General features: G+C 32.1%; 1 protein-coding gene across 1 annotated transcript in view; it reads right to left on the reverse strand.

Annotated features, from left to right (window-relative positions):
- The window catches only part of ex (expanded), a 46,785-nt gene that overhangs the window by 21,127 nt on the left and 4,063 nt on the right, over positions 1–21,595 (reverse strand). The gene's annotated exons all lie outside the window — the stretch shown is intronic.

Consider the following 21,595-nt stretch of genomic DNA (forward strand, 5'->3'; position numbering starts at 1 on the left):
CGTCTGAGAAGTGTTTAATTCTAATAAATTAGTGGCGTAATGGCGGCCAGCGACCATCGCAACAATAATAATAATAGGTTTTGGTTTGTCGTTGAGTCCGACTCACTTTAACCAAATCTGTTGATAGCCGATTTGGCCAGTTCTGGAGATTTGTACTACAATTTTAAAAGCTTCAAGTATTTGAAACTAAATTCAGGCGGTTTATCTCGAATCCCGTAGAGTTTCAACTTATACAACAATAATTCGTGATTCACGCAGTTAAATGCTTATGATAAGTCATCAAACACTGCCGCACTGAGAGCGCAAAACTGCTGTTCATGGACTGAAGTCCGATGAACAGATTAGGGACCAAACTGTTGTTCTGTGTCACAAAAATTGCGTCAGTTTCTCTTTGATCACGTTTTTCAAACAATTTCCATTAATTTCTTACTAGGACAATGCATAAGTCTATAATTAAACCCCAAACCAATAAAATGGTCTAAAATTTCATTCTCATTTTCACATGTCACTATAGAATCAGGGTCCTGGTCTTTTTGTATATTGTCATTTTATTGGTCATTTGATCTCCAAGATGATTTATTTTCCATTGATGATCTAAAAGAAGTGCATGTAGATATTGTTCTAGAAGGAATGGACGTGACAAATAATTGCCAACAATTCTCTAAAATTGGTCTCATATTTTCAATCGAAAGCTGCCATGAATTTTTGTCACTGTGATGTTGTTTTGTCACACGCTGAACTGCATAAAAATAAATAACAACTTTGTTGTAAATATATTCTACACGTTTGGGATGTACTGTTCAGTCTTTTTGTTATCTTTTTAAATTAAATTGATCTTTTTGAAAATAAACAAAATTTAGCCCTCATTAAAGAAAAAACACTATATTTTTTGCATAAAAGCCATAATATTAAAATCCATCCTGATAGGAATAATGAAGGACTATACTATCTATGTGTAAGAATTTTAAGTCGATTCTTCAGTCGTTAAAGCAATTTTTCAGCGAGTGAGAGGACGAGTTTCACAAGAGTGTTTAAAACATTTTAGATATTCACCTCTCGTACATTTTGAATTCGCTGTTTAAGTTTCATATTTCCACTCTTTTTAAGAAAAAAAAAATCGGAACATAGCTGACGATAAATTTACGTTATAAGTATAAAGCAACTGTCAAGTGTTTGGGACAACTATGTTCGAATTTCACTTTTGGGACTTTTTTGCTGGTGTCCTTCATACATTTTAATCATTCGCCCTCCATAGATAAAGTCACGTGTGCGAAGTGTTAAATTATCTTACTAAATTTGTTGGTATTCACTTTGTAAGGTTAATTTATAATTTAAAGTGGATAAGTTCGTAACTGCATATAATTTGGACAATTTGTTATTTTCTCCTATGAATTACTAAAATTTTATTATTGTTTTTCTTCTTTTCTGCCTAACCTGAACTCACCCAAATTCCTATAGGTCTATAACGCCTAATGGTGTGTAACATAAATCCTGGCCCCACACCCAAGCCATTCATAATAAACAACATTACCTTTTATAATAGAAATAATTGTTAACACGCATATTGCATACTGCATGCAACTCTCATAATTTATAAAACTTTTTCTCATAGATTCCGAAGGCGTGAAAGCAGCAGTAGCCTGTAGTGCTCGTAACGACCGAACACGTTATATGTTTAATACAGTAGATTCGTAACAAAAGTCGTTCGTTTCGAAAAACTAGTTCCTTAGCGATTTTCGAGACAATGATCGTATAAAGTTGATCAATGAATGCGGTGAAATGCACATGTGAATGCGATTCCGATGCGTCGATATTTTTAATTCAGCAGCCATTGTTTGCAATATAAACACTTTCCATTTTTAGCCCGAGTAGCCATATACAGCAGGTTTCGGTTGGCTTTTTTGCCAACAGTTTAACGGTCTTGGTTTAATGGTGAAGAAACTTCGGACGTTTGAACGTTCACTGTTTTTGGAAAGAATGTCGACAATTTTTCATAACGGCGAGTCCAATAACTCACTCCAACAATCAAACTCTTGTTGTCATGATCACCAAAAAATTTCCTTACTCTAAGGTCTGATACGGTTGACCCTCAAAGCAATAAGAAAATGCAAAACGGAATTAGATTCAAAACAAAATATATTTTAAAGACACAAAATTAGCTGTAGATACTCTTCACCTCAATAGTTTGTCTACACACTGATGGTTTATGTATCGCGCATTCAGATTAGTTCGGGTTTCTCACTAGTGCGCACCAAGAGCGACAATATGGCCGACTTTCTCCGATGTCTTTGTTTTACTATATCATTGTGTAACATATCAAGCCGACGCAAATTCTTTATTGTAAAATTAGGTACTATTGATCATCAAAGCAACGAAGCAAAGAACAAGAACGCATTAGACTCAGAAAAAAAACTGATTTTTAAGACACAAAACAAACTGCAGCAACTCTTCACCGTAGTAGTTCGTTTATGTGTCGATGATTAATGCATTGGTGCACTCAGGTCCTGAACTAGTGTGCACAAAGTGCGACAATATGGTGGACTTTCTCTAATGTTTTTGTTTTAGTACTTCATTGTGCCAGACTGTGTGCACACTTTTTGAATCCCCAAAGCATGTAATTCTCTGCGTCTGTAATTGATAATTTTTACAATTTGTTCTTTAAACAAGTTTTAAATTGAACGTTAAAAGAAGATAAGTAGGTAATAGTAGTAGTGAGTAGCTAACATATAAGGTGAGTTTTTTTCGATAATTAGTAAAGTGCGCTTGTAAACCAGCAAAGTTACGGAATCGATTAAATCAGGAAAGAATTGCAGTTTTACAGAGTTAATTTAAAGCCACTTTTGGGTTTCAAAATCCATGAGTTCAAACCCCATAATCTCTGATTTTATTTGTATTGTGTAGATCTAGTTTATTATAAAAGATGTTACAATTTCGTTTATTTTACATTGTTAACCCATAGCCTTCGCCTAATCAAATCAACTAAAAGTGGTACTTTACTTTCAATGCTTCCAACTTTTGCAAATATCTTGACAACTGCAAATAATTATATGAACGTATAATTATTTTTGGTAGATAATTTACTGATATTTCAGATGCCATCCAAAAATATAGGGTGTTCGATTTAACATTATGATTTAACACTCATATTTATATCCTTGTGATATCGCAGTAATTTTCCTACGCCCTGTATGTAAATAAGAAAATTTATAATACTACAAGATACAGATAACTAATAGTCTGTAACTCAAATTGCAACTCTTTAGCTATGATAGTTGAAAAGATATGAGCTTTTCAGTTTAGAACTGTTTAATGCCAAATGAGCAAAAAAAATGTTTATTTCGAAAACGGATTATCATAACTATGGAATATGATACAAAAACTAGGGTTTAAATCTTCCAAGCAAAACGAAAATGTAATAAAACATTCGGAGTTCCATTTCAAATAACAAAGTTCTTATTAGTTACACATAGATATGGCAACATCCCAATAATTCCAATATTTTAACTGAACAATCAAACTCCATTATGTGTAAATTCAAAATTTCAGATTTCTAGCTATATTAAAACCTCGTAAACGTTTAATACGACACTCACCGTGAATGACTCATTGTCAGTGTACAATACATATCCAATAACAATGAAAGACTATTTGAACATCTGTATCATTAATAATTATTTAGATATTTAATAAATAATTGTTCACTAATTAGATTTTCTCACAATTTAAAACATTCTTATCAAGGCAATTCAAACACTTACATTTATATCTTACTTAAATGGTGAGAGTTGTCAATGTCAAACAAATGAGAAATCAATATGAACGATTTAATGGCTTACTACCTAGAATTTCATAGTTTTGAAAATCATCTGACTCAAAAATATTGTAATATCAAATTTAAAAAGGTTGTAAGTCTGTCATTTTGAGAAATAACTTTCTACTTATTGATATCATTTTAAAGCTTGAAAAATACTTTTTTAAATAAATTATAACCTACTATTTTATCCATTAGCAAAAAACTAAGTTTATACCATATCTCAAAAATAACATATGTCAAAAAAATCTGGTTATATATAAATTCTTTACCCATTTAACCGCCTTCGTTACTCTGCTCGTTTTCGAGATTCCTTCACTAATCATAGAAAAAAATTACCCTATACTAGTAAATCTTATTGAAAGCAGCTTTTTTAATCAACTATGAAGTTTTTCTTTTAGAAAGTATAGGGTGGACAGGTTTGAACCGTTTTTCGAGGAAAGTAGGTAGAGAAAAAAATGTTTTATATAACTGCAAAAATCTCATTTTAATATTAATTGTTGTCTTTGAGTTGCAGAGTGTGTTTACATGCAGAAAAAGGCAAGCAAAGAAACAATTATTTAATTAAATTTGCAAAAGCTATTAAAGATAAATGTTTCCAATCTTGGATCATTTAAATCAGCAAAAAAGCCATCAAGTGATCCGACAATACACGGGATGTTCTATTTAAAATGTTATAATTGATTTCAATAACTCGAGAAATACAGCTTTTTTTATCAAATGAATTTTAGCTCGTTGAAATCAATGATGAAAAGTGCTTTAAAGGTGTTTTAATATAAAACCAAAATTATGATTAGAAAAAGATTTACAAATATTTTGAAAAAATGTATTTTTTGGAAAAACTCACAAATCTGATCACTCTGTAAATGGACGTAGCATCCAAATACAGCTGAGACATCCTGTATTTCCATGAGATCGTTTTGTCGCGTCTGTTTTAAAGATTAAAAATATTGAAAAGTGTTGGTCTTCCATCCGTGGCTTTAATGGAATTTAATATTAAAATTTCCGTAATAAGTACGTAATTTAAAATTTTATGAGACGAATTAGTTTAGGGCCGAACGAGTTTGCGGACGAGTCCATAAATGAACGAATCGAATAAAATCTCATTACATGCGCGTTACATACAATGTTTATTTCATGTTAATTTGCCGATAATTTAATTTTTAAGTCAAAATTAAAATACATCTGGTATACCTTAATCACCTGGTATATATAATTTATTACCTTTATATTTAGTTTCGTAAAGATATTACCCGTGTTATTCCAGGAAAATATAGCTTTATTGGACTAGAGCCATTATGAGTTAGTTTATAGCCGCAAGACAGTCTCATAAATAGCCCTTTAATACAAAGCTAGCTTAATAAAATATATTTTGTGCAACAAAATTATAATATCGATTATTCTATTCTACAAAACCATTTTGCTTATTATTATATCTCTTAGCTGCCTCTTTACTAAGAAGCGGAAAGTTTAATTTTAGACATTATTATTTATTTATTTATTTTAGCGACGTTTGTGATGATGCTCTTGCGGTTGAATAGTAGTTTTTTCTGAAATATTTCAGCTAGTTATAACCTTGGATCCGAAACTAATCGTCAGATAATAGGAATTCCAATTAGAAACCTGATATTTTGAATGACTTAAAAGTTTATAATGTTTCATCCAGAAATACACGAATCAGGTGGTGTGGTTAAATTACACGTAAATTAAAATTATTTAATTTTTTTAAAAATATCTATTGATTCACGGGATTTCTACCGAATTTCCCCTTTAAATTTCAAATTTTGCTTATATTTTTGTTTTAAGTTACTTTCTTCACTCTTTGTTTATTCTAACCGTTCCTTGACCCACTCGTGCTCCGAGTATGACTGTATTAGATATTTTCTTTTAAAGTACCTAAGAAATCATGTTTATCAACATTCCTTGGACAGAAACAAAGAACTATGAAGGAAACTTCTTGAATGTTTTCAAACAGATGAAAGTTTTACTGCAGCACTTAGAAGATTTTGTTCGTGATTAAGAAATAAATAAATTTGTTTAATCAATTTTTAACACTTTCCCGTGTACGCAAAACAATAAAAATCAATGAAAAACAAAAAGTTTGCGTAAATTATTAAGTGTGATTCATCCACAAAATCGACAAAAACTTTCTAAGCTCGTATTTAGGAAAAATATTGATAACCGCTTTGATACAATACACTGAGAGACACTTTCAAAATTTTATAACCTTATTTTTCTCTAATAAGGCAAAGAAGTACTCAACAGTTTCATCATCTTACCATCTACGGTCTGCATGGCTGAAAAATATTCGTAAGTACGTGCGGGAACCTCCTATTTGGGCAAAGCCCTCGAAACTTTATATTTGATGATCCTCTCTAAAATGGGATGGAAAAAAGCGGTTCGTGGCATGAAATCACTTATGAATGGTCAGAGATGAGGTCAGTGGGATTTGTGCGCCAGGTGGTGCTCAGCAATAACGAAAAGTATTAATGAGTATATATGCGAACTTCATACTCTTTCAAATGACTTATTTAGGAATCGTTCAATCAATCTTGAATCCTCATAGTTTTGTTTGATGCTCACATGTAGTGTTCATAAAAAGAATCTAAATTTGATAAACGAAGCCCAATACATATGCATAAGATGATATAGAGATTTATAACGAAGCTAGAAAGATTAAAGCATTAATAATTATTTACATAAATAAACATAAATGACTAACATATGAAAAAAAGCTTAAAACAATTGTTAATATGTCGGTATAGAAGTAACAAAATGACGAATGAAGTCACGAAATTACATGGGATATTTATGTGATTCCAGGATTGGATTTAATCTGGACGGCCAACTTCATAAATAATGCAACTGAGCTATTCAAATAGAGAGATTTGAGGCAAAATTTACTACTGTAAAAGTAGTAAAACCTTAAACTTGCTGAAATCTTAATCTGTTTACACTATGGCCAACATTTCTAAACGCTTAATAATATTGCGGCAAAACACTTTCTATGGAAATACAGAAATTGACCAATGCTGTACTCTGCTTCTACAGTTTTAATGAAGAATTTTTTTTACGTGGAAAAAATTCTCATGACTCCCTGTAAAGTAAAGATAACCAACAAGGACAGAAGAAAACACTAATAAATACCGCAGAAAATGAAATATAAAAGAAAAGACTGGTTTAATTAGGCGTGATGGTCAAACACGAACCACTTACCTTAATTCAGACTTTTGGAGCGATGACTGATAAATAAAGCTCCTCCATAATTGAGAAAAGGAATTTCAGAGTGTCTCACACATTTTAAGTATTCGTCTCTCATACCTTTTAATTCACCATTTATTTTAGTTTTCTACTCTATTTTAAAAATGAATAATATTGTATCACAGCTTACGATCAACTTAAGCATAGATCTGGTGCTAATTGTTTAAGATGACACTGTTCGTAGTTGCTCTTTTGTGGCTACTTTTTCTAGAATATTTAATATATTTTAGATGTTCGAATTTAATTGTAAGAAAAAGTTTGATTTCATTTTTGGGACTATTTTTCTGTATTGAAGACTGTGAGATACTTATCACCGAAACGTTAACAAAGGTGTCGGTCCGAACCCTGAGCTAAGAGTAAATATGAGAATTAACAACTAAATATTACAACCCATTTTAATTTTTAAAGCTATCAAAATTTTAAAGTAATTGATAATTAAAATATTCAAATGAATTATATTTTCAAAATATTTATACGCGGCATAAACAACTAATAAACACTAATTTAACGTAATTATTATTAAAAGCCAAAAATTAAAAACGAAACATTGCAGATTATACTTGATAATTATACAGGGTGTTTGGTAGAGCGACGAAAAAATTTCAATGGAAGATAGATTGGGTTATTTTGAACCTATACATAATATTATTTCTATATATACATATATAGAAAGAGTAGGGAAGGCAGAGTAGACGGGGCAAGTAAATGCACTGTACATGGAGAGTCTCATTATCAAAATGATATTAATTAATAGTAGTCTTTTTAAGCTAAAACTAGCTCCGTGAGTTTTAAAATGAAAAGTACTTATTTAAATTTAATGTCGCTTATTTTGTTGTTGTTCGTAATTTTTTTTTTCATTTTTAGTTTTATGAACAGTAATTTTGTCACAATGTCATATATCATTTGAAATAGTAAACAATAGGAAATGCTTTGAAAGAATTAGAATTTCTTAACGTAGCTTCGCATCGAAAAAAAAATTGTTTAACATAGAAAAATAAATTAGAACCAAAGTACTTTAACACATTAATTTATTTATATAATTGGTTGTAATGATAATGTTGATATAATTTGTTTTGCTTTACTATTATGTACATTAAAAATATTTAAAAACGTATTTCAGAAGGTGGGAAAAATTTAATACTAAAAAAAAATTATTTTACTTGTATCAAATCAATTATTCTGTATAAAAATCTAAGAAGAACTATATTTTAAAAACGATGAGAATAAATACGGTTACATAGATGCAAAATCATTCCACCTATCACTCATTGATAACTTTCTATCGTGCTACCAAACACCCTGTACCTATATTGAGACGTCGCGCATTTTAGCTCCAATTAATAGTTGATAACATCGCCTTTCGTTTTGATGACTGCTTGGATTCTTGCAGGCATGTTTCTCACCAATTTATCACAAAACTCAAGTGTAAGTGTGTTCTTCAATGGCTAATCTTCGAGTTTCAAGACTTCTTTGAGGATTATTTCTTAGTTATCTGTTCATTTCATGCCAAGCGCATTCAATTACATTCAAATCAGGGCTGCGAGAAGTCCAAGAGATCACATTAATATTATTTTCGCCAAAACCATTACTTTGTTGAATGGACAGTACGACAAAGAGCATCATTTTTTGCCATCGTATTTTTGCAAGAAATCAAAAGTAGCTTTAAATTGGTCCCTCAAAGATGCAATTCTTTTTCTATTTGACTGACTTCATAACTACTAGTTTCTTAGATACCTCAACGAATCGTTGAAAGAAAAAATCACCCTGTACAATAAATCTTATTGAAACAGCCTTTTTAATTAACTAACAAGCTTTTTTTCTAGCATGTATAGGATTCTCAGATTTGAACCGTTCTTACAGTAAAGTAGGAAGAGAAAAAAATGTTTTATATTATAAAACTGCGAAAACCGCATATAATATCAATTGTTGTCTTCGAGCTGCAGGGTGTGTTTACTGACAGAAAAAGGGAAAGAAACGATTTTTTAATTAGATTCAGCTCTTTCTGGAATGCGAGGGATTATTTCCAAAAGATAAAAGAAAAAATATACATTGTGTTACTGAGTGAAGAAGTCTGCTCATAAAAAGGATAAAAATTGAAGTTTACTAATTATCAAAGATGAAAACCTGTTTCTAATTCACTCCTAGACATTACCGTAGACCGAACTTAAATCGGTCAATGCGTAACCCACATAATTTATTAGTAAACCTCAAAAATTAGCCCCTAAGCCTCGCAAAGAGCATTGTTTGTCGATATCTATTGTCAATGGGTTAGATAATAAAGTGCTAACCAAAGCCAAGCCTTTGACACCAGTACAAAGAGGAATTTTTCAACTTTAATTATTTCGACCCACACAGGCAAAGTTCACCTATCAGTACAACAAAAAGCGTATAATCTAAGAACATTAGCATGGGCGTACTGCCTTTTACGTATCTAGACCGGTCAGTAATTAGATATGACTCGTTCAAGTCCTTTTTGTGTTGCTATACAATTAGATGTCCTGAGAACAGCAGACCTCACATGACAATGCGACACCAATTTGAACTGTTTATACCGGTAGTACCCGCCACTGCCCCAATCTGGTACTATCTGTGATTGGTTTAATTCCCTATAATAGAAGTACCCATTCTGAGCGAATAACGCCCACGCCGATTCGCTCTAAAAGTGAAATTGTGGGCATTTTTCGAATCTAAATAACCGGACGCTCAGTACGGTAAATACCACGTGGTACCGTATAAGGAAAACGCAGATCTTTTGTTATTTATTACCCACAATTATGCCTAATTATGCATTATGCGCATAGTTGGAGCGCAATGCGTCATTCAACAGGCACCGCAATAAAGCGCTCCTTACATAGGGCCGCAAAGTTCAATTCAGAAGCTGCGATGTAGACCACGACCCGAAACATTTTTGCGGATTTAAAAAATAGATTAAATGCCGCAGATTCCATACTGGTTTCGTAAAAGTACGTGGGAATGCAATTTATTTAGCGCAACCAGTACGAATAACGTAAGTTGTAAATACATGTGAATGGCAAACAACCATAAAATTTGCAAATGGAAACCGTTTAAACGTGCAGCGTTTTGATATGCAGCACCATCCAGTACTGTGGTCTCAAGCTATTTAAAAGTAATGAGTTTATATTGGCAGTATTTGAACTGAAAATATTGGCAAATGAGTGTAAGAGAGCTCTGTGACAACAACATTTGCTGTGAAGACCTGATGTTAGTGGTTAATTTAATAAATCGAACATCTGCTTTTGCTTCTTGATGTGTAACTGCAGTGGAACAATTTTAATTAATTCAGCCACTACAGATCATAAAAGTAAATCAACACTGGGCATGAGTGGTACCGGAGGTGTTACAGAGCAAACGGTAAAATAAAATCAATTAAGTTTGATAACAGGACGAAAGTCCTCATCAACATGACTGTATTGTTACACTCAGTTGTATCATTAAGTCGACAATTTTTAAATCGACAAAATGATACTCGTTTCATAACTTAAGGGCCTTGAAAGGAGGATATGTATTACCAAAAAAAATCGCATTTTGACGACCGGTTCCCCAGAAGCAGCATCTAACGTGAAATTATTCAACATTCCATTCATGGTTGGCTGGTCGAGACCAGACGAGAAAACAACCATGCCTGCCAGCATCAAAACGCTCGTTCGTGTACAACTCCCTGATGGTTCGGATTTTGAATTGGAAATTAGACAATCCTGCTTGGGTTCATGTTTTTTTCGAACTTTTCAGAAATAATGGACCGTTTCATACTAATAGTGATGGTTAACAACCAGGCTCATTGATGTGCCTTAAAGTTATGTGTACGCAATCAAAAATTAAGAATTTCCGGAGATTTATTTCTGTTTTATATGGAACCTTTGCTTCAGTAATAAATGCTTTTACAGTTAAAAAAAAACTATTATATATATGTGGAAAGCTTCCAAATATCTCTCTCAAATTTTTTCCCAGTGTTTTACCCATTTTCGATACATAGTTAATTTTAGTTTTTATTTTCTCATTTGCCTTTTTAGTAGTCTTCTTTCCGCAAATTCCCAAATGTAGGTTTTCCTCTCAACCTGCGGGATCTATGAGATCAGCCCTATAATTACTTCAAGGGAAATATTCGGAAAACCCATATGTAATTACAACTCATTGGGAATAATATTTACCCTTTATACAGAAACCGATACCATTGTGAACTTTTCGGTCACAGATCTCTAAGTTTTCAGCACAGAAAAATAAACAGAAAAACGAAATCTAACAATTCCTTAAAATTGAATACAAATATTCGAAATAAGTGAAATAATCTAGGAAAAAATGTCCCAAACGTTTATTTCGAACACAGTCATCTAAAACAATTGATAATTGCTCTATGCTTACAATGAAAAATAATCGTAAGCTATGATGAAATATTATTAATTTTTAAAATAGAGTAGAAAACTAAATTAACGGCGAATTAAAATATATAAGAGGTATATGTTTAAAAAGGTATAAAACGCTTTGAAATTCTTCTAATCATTCGCTAAGGAACTATTGATCAATCATTGTCCGCAAAGTCTACTTTGAGGTAAACGGTTGATGTTTGATCATTACTCCTAATTAAGCCAGTCTTTTCTTTTTAACTCAATTTTCTGTGGTATTTATTATTGTTTTTTACGACTTTCATTTGTTATGTTTATTTTTGAAGGGGGTGGTGGGAGTTTTGCCGCACACGATAATTTTCGCATTAAGACAACGAAATCAGGACAAAGCATTGATCAATTTGTCCATCCCGTGGAAATTATTTTGACGCAAAGTTTCCATGAAATTTACCTTTCAAGTAAAATTGCCAGTACATTAAGAAATCTGCCTAAACCAGATATACAAAACTAATGAAAGTGTAAGGTGCGTTCAAAAAATATAAGACCACTCTTTATTTTTCTTTAAGATGAATTAAATTAGTTTTTAAGAAATATAATTTATTTGAATAGACTTGAAAATAATGAATATACAAAAATAATTGATAGTTTTGTGTAATGACTCATATCTATTAATTATTAATAATATAATTTATGAAACGGGAAATTATAAAATGTTATGATTTACCATTTTTTAACGGAAAAATAAAACATTCTTTTCCAAAAATATAAGCATACATAAATTGTAGTCAAAATACTTTCACAATCGTATGGTTTTGTTTTTTCTTTGTAAAATGTTATATACTTGGTTCTTCGTACTTTTGATAAACCTTTGAAAAATTATAATGGGAATGCCATACCACTCTTCAGCAATTTTTTTCTTCAACTTCTGAATGCTGGCAAACTGGCGCCGTCCCTGATCGTAGACGTTACGAGCTAAATATCCCCATAAATCTTTCAATGGGTTTAGATCTGGACTCTTCGCAGGCCACTTCATAACATTGATGTTGTGGTCGGAAAACCATTGTTTTATTACACTAGCCATGTGCATTGATATGTTTTTTCTTGTAAGTCACGAACCTGGAGCGCTTTAACACATTACAAATTGTTTTCATACGTCTAACTGAAGTTCACATAGAGTTTACATTGATGATTTATTTTCTTCAACAGCTTTCCTTAAAATTATTTTTCCTTTTGCCTATACAACTTTTTTGGGCGCTCATTTTTCCCTCTATAGTTTTAGAATCTCTGTTAATAATATTATGAACCAATATTGTTAAGCGGCCTAATTTTACTACAATTTTTCTCTCTAATCACTTGAATTAATTTAAAATTTCTTTTTGACCCTTTTCTTCAGGAGTTAGCAAATTCCCACGAGTCTTTATTAACTGGCAAGATTATGAAATGATACGTATAGAATTCAAAACGGTTATGAATTAGAGAAACACCAATTAAACAAGTATACACAAAGGAGACGATTAGAGAGAAAAGAAAATAAGTGGTTTTATATTATTGGACGAACAAAATGATAAATTTTTTGTTTACCTTCTTCTGCATCCATAAGTAAAATAGAAGAAACAAATAGTATAGGATATAATTTCAACACATCAATGTTGTAAGCAAAAGTGTATTAAATTTATACTGTTGTTTCAATTTTATGTATTTAATATTTCATGGATGGTACTATACTTTTTGGACGCACCATTATACCAAAAATTGTAATAGTGCTTATTAAACAGGCCGAGGTTCAGTAGTGTGGGGATACAAGGCAAAATCTTTAGAAATGATGAGGCAACAATCCTTACAAAAAAATCAGAAATTGTTTTTTAATAAAAAAAATTTTTTGCAGTACGAGGTGAATCATACATGTAAAATAACATAAACCGTAGAGTAATGTATACCGTAACAAAATATAAGAACTTCTTCGAAATAAGATGCGTCGTTGAGGAGCCTGTGCAATAACCAAGATAAACTTAAAAATGGTGACGGAATGGTTGAGTTTGGTTGTGTAGTAGGAGTACTGATAGCCGTGATATGAGATCAAATTATTCTAAAAACAATACTGACCAATTCCTATAGCGAATATTCATTACGTACGAGAAATTGCCATGCAGAGGCTGTGGTTTTCTCAATGATGACGAACTCAACGGAAGATTTATTTTGCGATATTGAGATGGTAATGACTGAGTTCATCGCAGAAGACAATGAAGGTATCATGATTTGAACATTTTGCGATATGAATGGAGAATCGAAAACAACCGTATGCATAGTGTACATTGATTACGATGGTTGTATATATGTAGATTACATGTGTAAGAAATACCTGATATTTTTAATTTGCAACAATATGTGAATATGTTCTATACATGTGAGGCGGATCGTTTATTCTTTTTGTAGATTTTTTTTTGGGGGAGGGGGGGTGGATATAAACGTTTAAAGGTTGTAATAACGCAAAAATATTGAAAACAAATGCTAACATACACGTTTGTTATGAATTCCTAAAAGATGCGTGCATTTACAGGTCTGCGTATTATCATCGCTGGTTATCTTTACTTTCTTAGCAAATCATGGAAAACACACATTTTGTGTTGTTTTTGCATAATGCCATTTTAAGATTAACCCTCTAATAATCAAAGGAAGATAAATAACGCTAGTCCAAGTTTGCCTTCATTATAGGCTCTGCGGACAAGGCCTAAAGGCGAATTTTATTAATTCACTGCAGCCTTCTTGTAACAAGTTGTACTACTTCTTTAATTCTATAGATATCTGCACCTTATTTTAGCGAGATCACATTAATCAATTAAGTCTTCTTGGAGGTCTATAAAGACACTAATGCAAAACAAGCCAGTCATTCATTTTGGCGAATATTTTACATAATGAGCTTGTCTCTGACGTCTTGTTTAAGGGATTATTCTAACGGGGGTTATTAAACGAGTTCTTTAAAACAAACATCACAATAATATGTAAATTCCAGTCTAAAAATAAATGTTTAAAATATTAATTAGGCATTCCGATTCTGTCTACTTTCGATGTAACCATTCGAAGACAAGGCTTGAATGACTAAATAATTGTATTAAAACCGCAATAAATTCGGACAAAATTTGCATATTTTGCAGTAATCATTAAATAGCACAAAAAGTACATTATCGATCTAGACCGATTTAAAATTTGTTTATTTGAATAGTTTGAAATTTCGAAACATTTACGACTTTATTCATTTAAGTATTGTTGCCTCCACTATGCACCCGGAATCTGTTGTAACATTATAGTAAATATACCTAACTTGCCATCTATATTGCAGAGTGGAAGAGGTGCAAGTTGTTTATAACTTTTTTCTAAAATGTCCAATGGCGGTTCTCGTTGGGACACCTTATATACTTTTAAGATAACTAATGGAACGGACGCAAAGCAGATTCGTTTGCGAATTTTCCTTTCGTAATTTTATTATTTACTTCATATTCATTTTTGTTTTGTGTGTTGTAACTCTTAAATGATACTTATAAATTTGCACATACTCAGAGGTAAAAACTAATTCGATGTCTGACTAGACGAAATGTTACTGACCGCTCAGGCCGGCCACCATCATCATCGATGGTCGACCAACACGTCTCGTCAACATTCCGGGAAGGATTACCGAAACTTATTAAAAACTGATCAGACATTTAATCCGAAGGTATCAATTCACTTCGAAATTTAAAGAGCTTTCATCCATCACGAAACAATAATGCATTTTTCGTCTGACCCGAAACGAGGCGCATTCTCAGTTCCACAGTTTCAATTTGTCACAGTCTAATGGTTACGGAATGCGGTCTCAAATAATTATTTACCTTATGTGCCCGGTAATTACATTAGTTCTGGATTTTATGATGGACACGTAATTACAATTGCAATTCAAAAATTTCGAGTTCGTTTCCATACTTTTTTCTTTCAGGTCTAGAGAATACTAAGCCGAAAACCTTCCAAGAAAGATTCTTATGGGAACGTCTTCGTAAATTTTTTTTTTAACAGTTCAATTATTATCATAGTGAAATATTTCAATAGCTTTAACGTCACTACTTAAGAAATATCCCTGAATCAGAAACGAAATTAGAAGAAATTACTCTTAACAGTAAGCTTAAAACTTTTAAAATAGAGCTCAGATAATAATGCAAGAAACACCACTGGAGTACATAATTTCAAAGGCGACTGATAGGAATTTAAAAGGAAAAATGACTACAAATGCATGGGACTTCTGCATGAATATATTTAGAAAATTAAAAAAAAAACTGAAAGCTCAAAGCAAAATTAGGAAACTCAGTTTTTTGGTCGGCAAAAAGTTCTGCAAAAATGAATACTTCCCGGTCTTCATTAATTGAGAATACGACTTAGTTACGAAGTAATGCCGGACAAATTAAAGAAAAACCGACGCTCCATATTGGAAATTGCATTTGCAATATCGTTACTGAGGAATTAAAGATCCTAAACAGGATTTGTTTAGATAGAGCTGTTACACGTAGAACTCACTAGCAATGGGAGGGATTCGGTGCTTAAGATGCTTTACTCTTAGTGCGGCTTAATTATATACCTTTACTCTCAGTTTAGTGTTAATTAGGTTAATTGCTCACCTTCAGGTTTAATCTGGATTTAAGTTATCTCATATGCAGTTCTACATTTAGATTGATTCGTGTGCCAAAGTACGCACTGAAACGGCTCGAATCGATTGGGCAAGTCGGCATGTTATGTAATTAATGAAATTAAACACGTCGCAAAACACTCAATTGGCATGATAGGAAATGGCTAAATCAGTTTCCATTGTGCCAACGCATTTTATTTCGCCTATAAAAAAAGTGCCGACTACAACTGTGCTGACCGAGTCGATTCAGTGCGTGTGATCCTTCACCGCCCAAGAATTAACTTAAATTTGGATCGATAAAATTCTTATGGTCCTTCATTCTCAGTTTAGAGTTAACTTTATTAGTTACTCATCTTCCAAATTACTCTCAATTTCAGTTAATTTATATACTGCGGCACTTCAGATTGGAATTGATTTGTGTGCCAAAACGCGCACCAAAGTGATTCCAATTACTTGGCCCAGTCGGCATGTTATGCAATTAATAAAATTAAACAAGTCACAAAACACTCAGTCGGCATGATAGTAAGTGGCGAAATCGGGTCCTATCGTGCCTACGCATTTTATTTTGCCTATAAAAAAGTGCCGACTGATCCAAGTAGATTCAGTGATGTGAGTGTAGTATTATTTGCAACAACCCCTGCTATATCTCGCATTTTTTTAAATTAAATTAATTTATTTGTTTGCCTTATTTATTTTTCTATTTATTTATATCCGATGTCTTTCACATTTTTCACTTGTGTGTGTATCCATAGGGAGAAACAAAAAAACAAGATTAGCTAAACAGCCTGACGGGTATTTATTTACACTTATTCTGGTGGCTGCAGATTCGGATTCATGATGTTGCATGTGACCATAAATAAACTTTTTCGTCCTATATCAATATAATGAGTAGAGCGAACCTTATCAGAACAATTCGTTTGTCACTAATGATTTAAAATTCCAATTTTCATGTTGACAATAAAGGAGTACTGGGAGAAGTACTATCATCCATCGAGTGCCTATTCAAAGGAGTTCTCCCTAAAGGTACCGAAGAGTACTTAATGTATAATAATTTTGTAACAAATACTGGGTACTATCTACCGTTCCTATCTGTATGTTTCTTCGTTAGTATTCCATGAATATCTAGTCTTTTATTGCAAAAGCTCGCGTTGGAACGTGGGCCACTATAGATGGTTATGTGGCATCATGTAAGCAGGGCTTTATTAGGAGAAGGTACTATAATTTATATTCTAAACGTGGCTTTAACAGTGTTTTTTTCGTGAGCCCCGCGATTCAGCGTCGAGATTAGTCCATCTCTCCAGACGGATTATTATAATGATGTATCATGATACAGAAGTAGGAATATTTGTTGGCTAAATGTCGCTCCTCAAAAATTAATGTGGATGTTCCCTTCAACAATAGCGGCAATTATTGCACACCTGAAAATCTACTTTTCCTAAATGCACAAGTGCACTGCTGCACTCCACCCATGTGTGTAAAATGTTACTTTTTAATTAGCAACAAACAATTAAATTAATTTATAAACCATGTTCTTTAAACGTCTTCCAATTCAATTTATACAGTCTGTTTATTTTGCAATGGGCTTCGCCATTGTACATACAAATATTTCAAGGTAAATTGTTGTGGGTTTTACACTTATTAAACCGATAGGAATTTCGTCGTTTTTATCTGCAATTATTGTGGATCAAAATTAGATAAGGTCTGTGTGGTAGTCATTAGACTAACTAGGAGATGACTATGATGGGTGGATCTGATCCAATGGGTAAACAACAATTATAAAAAAAGCTCGTTCTTCAGGTGCAGAAATTTACTCAATTTAATACCTCTTGCTTGGTACACGTCAGGAATCCCATTGCTTCCAGGTAGTACCTAATTAGATTCTATGCCTCTAAATATGGAATCTTGTAATTAAGTTCTCAGAAATTTTGAATGGCCTCACCACGCCGGCTATTATGTAATATGGCTATGCATAAATTACTCTAGTCTCAAATAAGTGTTTACCAATGTAAGAATATAGGAATTTGGTATTTTATTATACATATATGGGACTCAAGCAATTGAGGAATTTTCTAACACGGAATGTTCTCGGGAATCATTAAAATTGTTATTTTGTGACTTTTTTCAAATTGCTCGGCTAGACCCAAATAAAATGATAATTTTTGCTATAACTGCCTTAAGAGTTAAACCTTAAGAATAAAATGCAAAGACCGTTTGCGGGTTTAGCCCGAAAAAAGTAATAGGCGAAGAAAGTACAGATTTTGACTTAAATCGCAGAGTTTAGGGCTTTTATCTCAGAGAATAGTGATTGTATGTAAATTTGCGGACGGATGAAAGAGATGGACAGGCGGGGATAAGGGATGGTGGTAGATAGGGAGAGGGGGAGATGGGTGAAGAGGGAGATGGATGGAGAGGAAGAGAAAGACAAACATAAAGTCTTAAGTTCAGAAGATCATATTCTTTTAAAATACTATAATTTATTTAATACCACTTTTTGGATACCTGAGATCAACTGAAAAAGCGTCTTAAGTAGATTCCTACATATTTTGCCAACTATTTAAGGCATTACTTCCAGTTTGATTCAACAAATCGAACGAAAATCCAATGAAATATGACCTCTCGAAGAAAAACGAATTAACACCTCAAAAACGGTTTGAGACAGATGTATTTATGATATTTTTCTTTAATATCCATATTATCGAGGTATTATTATCATAAAAGTGATAATCTCTTCCTCCCTCCAAATTTTATTAACAATTCTCTTAAAGGTTCTCAAAAAGTCTATTGCACAATCGAATATCTGATTACAGGGACAGTTATTTTCATTAAGTAGTGAAGGGATCTCGGAAACTAGTAGAGTTATGAAGTCATTGAAATGGGGAAAAAATTGCACCCTTAGGGGACCGATTTAAAGTCAATTTTAGTTTCTTGAAAAACTTCATGATATATTGCTATATATATTCACTATATATTTAGCAAGAATAAATTTTCTGGATTTCTTTTAATCGATTTGACCGTGTAATTATGGGTATTAAAGGAATTATGTAAATATGATATATTATTGTAGATCATTTTGCCCCGAAACACATATATGCTAACCGGATTTTTTTCTGATAGATGTCTTTTATAAGATATGGCATAAACTTTTTTTTAATGGACAGCATAGAAGGTTATGGTTTGTCTAAAAAGGTATTTTTTCAAGCTTTTAAATGAATGAATGAACGAACTGATAATAAGTCGACAGTTGTTTCTCAAAATAGGGAATTTACAACCTTTTTTAAATCCGATATTGCATTTTAAGATAATAGGCCATCAAATCGTTGATATTAATTTATTATTTATTTGACACTGACAACTCACATCACTTAAGTCAGATATAAATTAAAATTTTTTAATTGCTTTAGTAAAAATTTTCAAACTTAGAAAAGTATGATATTGTCGAGTGTAAGGAACCATAAAAAACGAGGTTTACAATAAATTATAAATCAATAAACCCTCTTAAAGATTCGGTTGAGAAAGCTTTCGATATTATCAATGGACGTTCAATTAGAAAAGCCACAATTTCAGTATTGAAGCGATGCAATACATGTGCAAATAAGAATCGAGGGCTTTTTCAACTTTTGTATTATTCATAATTAATAAGCTAATTAATAAATAATTGTTCATAAATAGGTTTTAGATTTTTTCATAATTTAGAAAATTCTTATAAAAGTAATTTACAAACTTGAATTTATATCTGACTTAAATGATGCGAGCTGTCAGTGTCAAACAAATAATATATTAATATGAACGATTTCATGGCCAACTATTTTAAAATTGCACCATTTGATTAAAAAACGTTTTAAGTCCGTTATTTTAAGAAACAACAGCTAATTTATTGTTATCATTTTAAAGCTTGAAAAAATACCATTTTAAATAAGTCACAACCTGCTAGGCCTTCCGTTAAAAAAAGTAAGTTTATGCCATATCTCAAAAATGACAGCTGTCAGAAGAAATCTGATTAGCATATTTTTTCAGAGCAAAGACTTTTACAATACTCGTTTTTACATAATTTCTCTGAAACTAATAATTACACGGTTAGATTGATTTAAAGAAATCACAAAACTTGGTTTTTGCTAAATATCTAGTAAGCCACGAACTCTTCCAAAAAACCAAAAGTGGATATAAATTGATACACTAAATCTGCAATTCTATCCCCTTTTAACAGATTTCGTAAATACTAGCTCCCGAGATCCCTTTAATGATAATAGAAAAAAACTCACCCTGCACATGTCTACATCCTGAAACGATTGATATGCTAATTCACATCCCTGCTTTAGAGCCAAATTTTAAACCTGTTAACTTTAACATCAAACCAATTTCGATAAAAAAGAAAAATTTGACCAGTATTACATTAATGTTTCTATAAGTTCTGTACAAATTAGCTTCCAGTTAAAGTTAACAGAGCACTAATAATTTGACTTTTAGAATAACAAATTTTGAAATAAAAATCGTTATACTTTTCTTCCTAGTGGAAAAAACGCATGGACAATGTTATTCAAATTCGAAACTCATCCTTATTGATAACTATTGAAACTTTAAGGAACGTTAATAAAACGTTATTTGGGATATATATTTCAAGCTGAATTACTGCTTAAATGGTAATAAATTTGCTATATCTTGCTACACGATAATAATTGATGACAAGACCACAAAATTTTACGTAATAAGGATAAAAACATTGGTGGTAGACACTGTATGAGCAGCTATACTGGCTCACATCACTTTTTAATGGGGGTTTCATATAATTTAACATCTGGACAATTAAGCAACCTTTAATAACTATAATTAAGTATTGGAACGAGGTTCGAAATGAAAATTTTTGAGAAATTATTAGCGAACAGTGCTCGTTAATAGGTACCTACATATTTTGATAAAAATTTCTAAAATCGATTATTATAAGGAACTATCTGCAAGAATTATTTAACCTATTAAAAAAAAAGTTCAGATTCAAGCATTTCTTGATGTGATAGCTATGTCCTGAAGGAACTATTGGACAAAGGAAGTTGCAAAATTGATCATTACTATCCTAATCATACAATAATATCAGTTTACTGTATGGTATAGCCTACTTATTATACGCATATTAATGAGCTTTTACTACCTGCTGACTTATCTAGAACTAATAATGAGCTTTTGCTAATAAATGTAATACCTCAAAACCTTGGTATCGATCTATTAGTTTTCGCCATTAGGGGACGTAAAACAGAAATGTTAGAATTCCCCAACGTAGACGTCTCAGCTCTCCAGGAAAGAAGCTTTCGAAAGACTTCAAGATCCAGGATATCGAATATAAAGGAAAGACAATCACAATGAGGAGAAAAGCGAGCACAGTCCTTCTTGATAAAAAGAACATCCAGCATGCTGCTCAACGTATACGGGGCTCTTAACTGGGTACGGTCAGGAAAAAGTGCTTTTTGAAAAGCAAAGAAGACAGCACATACTAATTAACGTGGAAGTTTTTGCAAATTCTTCAAT

The sequence above is a fragment of the Euwallacea fornicatus genome, chromosome 13, assembly GCF_040115645.1.
Source record: "Euwallacea fornicatus isolate EFF26 chromosome 13, ASM4011564v1, whole genome shotgun sequence".
NCBI lineage: Eukaryota > Metazoa > Arthropoda > Insecta > Coleoptera > Curculionidae > Euwallacea > Euwallacea fornicatus.